We start from the raw sequence: 8132 nt of genomic DNA, 5'->3' as shown, positions 1-8132 counted from the left end.
TCCCTCCCTGCTGGGCAGCCAGCTCAACTATCTCCAGCACATTGCTCGCATCCTTCTGGGGGTAAACACAGTGAGAGCCAATCTGGGTAGCCAAAATATAGATGGGCTATTTCTTATGCTGTACAGAAGGACTGTAAAGCCTTTGTAAAGCTTGTAGGTGACCTGTTTCACTATCTAGGGTCCTGGATAGATCAGCTGCAACCCAAATAATCCTCTGGAAAATGTGCTTACTATACCGGAGAGTCTAGAGAAAGTAAGACTAATTCAAACTTTTGGAAGACATTGTATCACTCATATGAGAAAGTCCTAAATAGAGGACCTGCACCTCCTGACGGCACCCACAAAGGTGAGATGCAGTTGCCGGGAACCTGCTCCATTTTAGGAAGCTTCGGAGAGGAAAGTATGTGGATCCCAAATATAGCAATGTGGTCCAGACCCAGCAGCAGGGGCTTTTCCAAGTCTGTAACACCACGATCCTATCCTCTGATTAAAAAAAAAACCACAATAAATATCACTTAACCTGCAAACGTTTTGCCATAGAACTGCCAGAAAGGTTATAAAAGCACAAAGGCAGCAGCAGTCATGCTGTTTGGTTATATAACTGTAAAGGATCAGAAAAAAAAATATATCTAAACAATATTTGTTACATCATTGCTCCCAAGCTGCAACTATACATGCCAAGTTTTACCACCAGGAAATAAATGGGAAAAAATGCATAGGGAAAATCCAAATAGACCCCTGACTCTATAGTTTTAGTAAGTCATGCCAGAATTATGATTTAACATTACCTGCTAATCAGTGCTTTGAGAATTCTCTCCCCCATTCCTTGCAATATCTCTGAATGGAAAGATACACCTTAGAAAAAAAATGTTTAATACATGGAATGCTAGTTAAAAATCAAGCATGTGACCTGAAGTGGTGATCTCAGATTTCTACATGCTAACTAAAATTACTAGTAAGTAGCAGATTAAAAAATTATTTTTCTGATTTTGTGGACTCTCCAAAATGGGACAAAAAAAAGCCAAAATTCAAAAGAGTTCATGAATAAAAATGCCACTCTCCCCTCACTCCCAAAGTAAATTAAATAGGTCTACATACTTATTTTTTGGAAGTCTATCTTGATAGTGAGCCATATCCACTTAAGTGCCTTCTGGGAACTACAAACGTCAGCCTCAGGCTTTAATCCTCCTGACAAGACAGTGCCCAGCCCATCTCCACCTCCAACCATGTACAGCAATCATGGGATTCCTAAAAAGTCACAGTGGCAGAAGTTCTTCATGCTGCTTCACAGGGGATATAATCCAGCTAAGGAAAGGACCCCAGGGAAGAACAGAAAAGTGAGACGCAAAAACCAGATTCCTACATGGGACCACAGCAGCTGAGTGGATGCAAATGCATAGTGAACTGAACTGATATGACACATTCTGACTGGACCAACTACAGCAAAAGGGCTTCTACAGGTATGTCAGCCAGAAAAGGAAGGTGAAAGAAAGCATACCCCTGCAATGAGCAAGACTGACAAACTGGTAACAATGGACAAGGAGAAGGCTGAGGTACTCAATAACAATTTTTTTGCCTCAGTCTTCGCTGGCAACCTCTCTCCCCACACCTCTCAAGTGGATGGACCGCAAGGCGGGGACTGGAGGAGCGAAGTCCCTCCCACTGTAAGAGACGATCAGGTTCATGACCACTGAGGAACCTGAACATACAGAAGTCTATGGGACCTGATGAGATGCATCCCGGAGTCCTGATGGAATTGGCTGATGTAGTTGCCAAGCCACTCTCCGTGATACTTGAAAAGTCATGGCAGTCAGGTGAAGTCCATGGTGACTGGAAAAAGGGGAACATTGCACCCAGTTTTAGAAAGGAGGACCCTGAAGGTCTGTCCCTGAAGGACTATTGACCTATCAGACTCACTTCTGTGTCTGGGAAGACAAAGGAACAGATGCTCCCAGAACCTATGCTGAGGTACATGGAGGACAGGGAGGTGATTCAAGACAGCCACCACAGCTTCACCAAGGGCAAGTCCTGCCTGATCAACCTCATTGCCTTCTGTGATGGAGTGACTACATCGGTGGAGAAGGGAAGAGCTACGAATGTTGTCTATCTGCATTTCCATAATGTCTTTGACACAGTCCCCGACAACATCCTTCTTTCTAAATTGGAGAGGTATGGGTTTAATGGGTTGACTGTTCAGTGGATGAGGAATTGTTTGGATGGTCACATCCAGAGGGTAGTGGTCAACAGTTCAATGTCCAGGTGGAGATTGTTAACAAGTGGTGTCCCTCAGCGGTCTGTAATGGGACCAGTACTGTTCAGTATCTTCATCAATGACATAGTAGGACCGAGTGCACCCTCAGCAAGTTTGCAGATGACACCAAGCTGAGTGATGTGGTTGACACACCTGAGGGATGGGATGCCATCCAGAGGGACCTGGACAAGCTCAAGAAAGGGGCCCATGTGAACCTCATGAGGTTCAACAAGGCCACATGCAGGATCCAGCACATGGGTTGGGGCAAACCCCAGTATGAATACAGGCTGGGGGATGAAGGGATTGAGAGCAGCCCTGCTGAGAAGGACTTGGGGGTACCAGTGTATGAAAAGCTGGACATAAGCTGACAATGTGCACTGACAGCTCAGAATCTGGGGCTGCATCAAAAGAAGCATGGCCAGCAGGTTGAGGGAGGCGATTCTCCCCCTCTACTCTGCTCTCGTGAGGCCCCATCTGGAGTACTGCGTCCAGCTCTGGAGCTGTCAGCACAGGAAAGACGTGGACCTGTTGGAGGGGGTCCAGAGGAGGGGCCACAAAGATGATGAGAGGGCTGGAGCACCTCTTCTGTGAGGACAGGCTGAGAGACTTGGGGTTGTTCAGCCTGGAGAAGAGAAGGCTTTGGGGAGACCTTATTGTGGCCTTTCAGTACTTAAAGGGGGCTTATAAGAAAGATGGGGACACACTTTTTATCAGGGCCTGTTGCAATAGGACAAGGGGTAGTGGCTTTAAATTAAAAGGGGGTAGATTTAGACTAGATATAAGGAATAATTTTTTTACACTGAGGGTGGTGAAACACTGGCCCAGGTTGCCCAGAGAGGTGGTAGATGCCCCATCCCTGGAACCATTCAAGGTCAGGTTGGAGGGGGCTCTGAGCAGCCTGACCTAGTTGAAGATGTCCCTGCTTATTGCAGGGGGGTTGGACTAGATGCCCTTTAAAGGTCCTTTCCAACCCAAACTATTCTATGATTCTAAAATATTGTAATTCTGTTAAACCCAGCATGAAATAGATTATTTATTTCTAAGCTTACCTGTGAAAATTCAAAACTTTTCTGCTTTCAACCTTACAGTATTCCTGCTGTGAAAGGTGTTTTGGTTTTGCTTTGATTTGATGTTTCAGGAGGAAAGGAAAAACCACACTTCCCTGTAGACTGAGCAGTGTTTACGTCAGTAAAAGAATTCAGAATAAGAAAGAATTAAAAAGAGGTAGGGTTGCCACCACTGCTCTTTAAAACTGTTGCTAAGGACCATGCACTCACTTGTGCCATGCTAGGAGGTGAACTAAGAAAACAGGGTGTCACATGCAGTACCTCTGAAGCTCCACTTCCCCAGGAAGGGAAGCAGATGGTGTCCTTAATAAAACAGCATGGACTGCTGGGGAGTTCAGCCAGCTCTGCTCCCATGCACAGGGTCAGGCTCTGGGCAGTCTGTCCCCCACCATTCTCTCGCACACTACTCTTGCAAAGGAGTACTCCAATTATAACTTCACTATTCCTGTGCCCCTAACACTCATCCCTGGGTAGTTAAGGAGGCCAAGGTGTGGAGAAGAAGCAACAGCATATGACTCCCAAACCCAGATATACAGAGAGAATAACAGTAAGCTGAAGCCATCACTGGGCTAAAGTCTCAACAGCAATTTTCATATTCCAGGGCCAGAATACTTGAGGCATCTCACTGAAAAGCCAAAGGTGCACATTTGCACTTCATCCTGGATTCATGCCAGAGGAGAGCTCTCATGGAAGCAGCTGCAAAGGAGCACCTGCATTTTCAGGCCAGAGAACAGAAGCCAGATGTGGGCCAGAGCTACCACATGGCTTGGCCATGCTACTTCAACAGCCAAGTAGCATTGTGATCAGAGTTGTGATCAGATTGTGATCACTTGTAATTGAATTCAGTGCTTTTTGCCTCATTTTAGTTTGGATAATTTCATACCCCTGAACTTTTTTGTCATGTTAGCACATTTGCTGTAATATCAGGGGATTTTGCATGAAAAAGCACTAGGAAAATGGAATTTCCTGCAGAAATAATCCCATTTTTTATTTTATAGATGACATTTTCTCTGAAAAATGGACTTAAGAAACAAAACCTCTTACCTATCTGAGCTCACAGGCCTGCAGTTTACAGTTGTATTGATTTTATTTCAAACACTCCCTTGAACTCTGACTTGTTCTGCTGTTAGTAGTGAGGTCGTGCACTTTCCAAATCTCGATCCCCTGAAATAAGGCACTCCTTACTATATTCACAAGAGACAGTCACATTCAACCACAAGTATTTTATATCTTTTAAATGCATTATCTGTAGTTTCTATAGTCATCAGCAGTCTTCACTCCTTAAACAACAATGCAACACTCATCACGTTGAGCTATGCCTGCATTTCCAGGAAGCAGCAGCTAGTACATCAATCACTGCTGCACACCAGGTTTGTAAGCAAAGATGAGCCAACAGCACTTGGACCTCAGTCTGAATACATTCTTAAATAGACTAGTGAAATGCACTATAATCATTGTGCAAACAATAATTCCTAAAATGAAGTCAATTTAGCATTGAATATTCACAAGAATTTAAAGTTCACCTTGGCACAAAATAATGAATATAAGGGAGATTTGTTAACTTTCCTGAGCATCATAAGGAACAAAAGACTGCAGTTCATAAAATAATCTGGGATCCCTTTGAAAACCAGCACAGCTCCATTATCTCAGGTCAGATGTGTTTAGAAGCAACACAGATCTGCTCAAAGTCCGGTTTTGCATGGACCCGTTCACCAGCCCTACTTTTAAGATAAGAATAGCCTTCTTTCTCTAGAGCAGCCAAGCCAACATCACCACAAACAACTGCAAAACCATGACTGGGAGAGAGCAAAAGCCATCGCTGGCCTCGCCAGACATTTGTTGCCAGTTTATAACTCTAACATATATTATTTTGTGTCTCTCAGGTACAGCATATTTAGATGTCTATCTGATGACTCCAATGGTCATAACACTCATTACTGCTGTTGATCCACCAACTCTAAGTCACCTATTAGGCCTCAAATATTCGATACTAGATATCAAACATTAAAACAAAGAAGAGGCTACTTGAATATCTGCACCATCACTCTCCACTGAAACAATATCTGGGCATAATTACTACCTCCTTGTTTATGGAGGCAAAATTTTTGCACAGCCCATCATCTTTGGCAATGACCACTTAGCCTGGAAGGCAGAAATAGAAAACTGTGCTGAAAAAAAATTTACAAAGGAGGCATATTGCAAACATGCAAACAAAACTCTAGAATCCTGGCAGGAAAAGAAATAAAACAGTGAAGAATGAAGGGGACATGGTTAGACAAAGTCAACATCTTGGGAAGCAGTTGGTAAAGTGAGAGACAGATTTCCGCACAGTAAACAAGCTATAAAGTTCTCCACAGGAAGACTAGAAAAAGCACCCTGGATTCCTGCAATGTCTAAGCTGTTCCTCCTTTGTGATGATTTTTTTTTCTGCCTATTTGTTTACAGGGAGACATGTAAGTGGCTGGCTGTTTTGGAATCATACTTTGAAGTCAAATGCTGTAACTTGGCCTAGACACATTCTCACTTGTGATGAACACACTTCCCACTCATAGAAAGAAAACAAGGGTTTTCAAACAAAGCAAAAAAGCAACTGGATACTTTCTTTTTTTTAAGATACATCTTTCTGTTTTGAGAAGAATTAATCTCTATCATTCACTATTCCAAATACAAAATTGCACAAGAACTTGATAGCAATCGAAGGTTAGAGCAGCAGGAAGGATACCCATAGCAACCTTGCTTTGCCAGCATATTGCAGAAATTCCAGGATATAATGACAGGCATGTGATTTCCCCAAGCTGTATTTTATACTCCACATTAGTGGTGTAGCAGCAAGTGCCGGCTTTGTTACCTTCTGCTCTGGCTTCCTCACACAACAGTGCTGTGAGCTTCCTGTCCCTTCAGCCCTCATAGATACGGTATATCTGGAAAGACATCAAGAGCACATGCGCTAGACCAAACAGGTGGAATTTCTTCAGAGATTACAGTGAAGAAAGACATCTGTATCCCACCCTAGAAGCTGCAGGAGGTCTGTGACAGCAGTATCAGAGTGGCTCCATTGTGCAAAGGGTAATATTGCCATTCACCGATTTGGGCAAAAAGAAGGCGTTTCTCAACACTGGTGTCTTCAACCTGATCCCTCACAGATCTTCTGTCCAGCCTTTTGACTGACAACAGAGGCATCAGCTGGGTATACAACAGGCAGGCAACCATCTGAAGAAGCCAGTGGGGAGCAACTATGAAAACTGACTGTACATCCAAAGGAGAAAGATACCTCCCTCATAAATCTCCCTGACAGAAATAAAGCAACAACCTGTCATTCAGCCCAGCCCAATTCTTTGTTTTTGAGTCCTAGATATATGCCTCATGCCTACATTTCATCTCCTTACTTCAGTTCTGTAATAGTCCACACAGACGCAGAGGAGTCAGGGAAGACAGTAACATCTTTCATGTTTCCCTGACAGCCCTCTTTCACTTCAAAATCTACAGTTTTAAAATGGTTCGCATATCCCACCTATGTTTGAACCCATTCAAACCTCACAGGGAGAAGAGAGAGAGCTTCTAAAAAAGACATAATTACAGTCCCGAGGTGGATGGAATTTCGCAAATTCAACATCCACATAAAGTATCTGCAGGCTGCATGAATGTGCCAAAACCCTCATCTGTCTTCTCAGAAATCAAAGCGCTTGCTTAACAAGAATAATATTATCCCTGAAGTTTAGTTTTATATGAGTTACATCATTCTCAGAGGTATTGCAGCACTAGAGAAAACAGTGAAAGGAAAAAAAAAACAAAATAATAAGGCCCCTTTTCTGTCTCAGAATAGTTGCTTTGGCACTTTTAATACAAGGAGTAATATCATAGAGCTAAAATAAACCACACTTTACATCACCACGGAAACTATTGTTGCAGTCATTGCATGTGAGCAGGTCCCACTTTAACAGTGATTCCAAGCACTGAGAGAAAACTCCTCTACGTAAATTTGAAAATAGTTGATAAAGTTAGTTTTTGACCCAATAACCTGCTCTTTATTTGCTCATTCTCTGACTGGTCGTTCATTCTTCATGCATACAGAGACACAAATGTACTCACGTGTATTGGCTCAGACGTAAAAGTCCCCATTGACACGAGGAAGAAAAAAAGGTCTTTAAATGTAAAGTTTGCTAAAATGCTCTTACCAAGAAGTGCAAATGTGTGCTGATTATAAATATTCACAGAATGGAGTAGAAGTAATAAATTTGATATGCCTACCAAGGGCTATATATTTTCAGCTGATTTTATTCTTTCTGGAAGGCTTTATAATGCATTTATGAAGATATGCTTACAGGCAGGATTAAATCTCTTCTGTTTACACAACTATAATGCAAAATATGCAAATATTGTGGTAAATTAAAGCAGTTGTTGTTGGCTCTTCTCTTCCAAGGAAACTTGATTGTGAAGGATTTTTCCCTTCTCCTGTTTAGCTTACTGAAGTCAGAAAAACACCTTATCCCATAATTTCTGTACCCTAAAAACATCTTTTCTCATGTATCAGCTTCCAGAGAAGCTATTGTGTATTTTGTCTGGAAAAAGACTGCAGGACTTGTCCTAGTCTGGAGTGACAAGCATGCAGTGTTGGCAAGCCAGGGCTTGTACTGAGACAACAAGAAATAAAACAAGTTACATTTAGACATTTGACACAGATACTGATCACCAGAAAGAGCATTTACCGTATTAAATTGAAAACCATGAATAATTCACCAGTTTCAGCTGATGACAAACCCAGAAGTGGCAGAGTATTTGATGATCAATAATTATTTCTGAGATTTTAGGAAGCA

The sequence above is a fragment of the Rissa tridactyla genome, chromosome 4 (assembly GCF_028500815.1).
Source record: "Rissa tridactyla isolate bRisTri1 chromosome 4, bRisTri1.patW.cur.20221130, whole genome shotgun sequence".
Classification (NCBI taxonomy): Eukaryota; Metazoa; Chordata; class Aves; order Charadriiformes; family Laridae; genus Rissa; species Rissa tridactyla.
The sequence above is the reverse complement of the archived record's forward strand: the minus strand, read 5'-3'. Positions refer to the sequence as shown.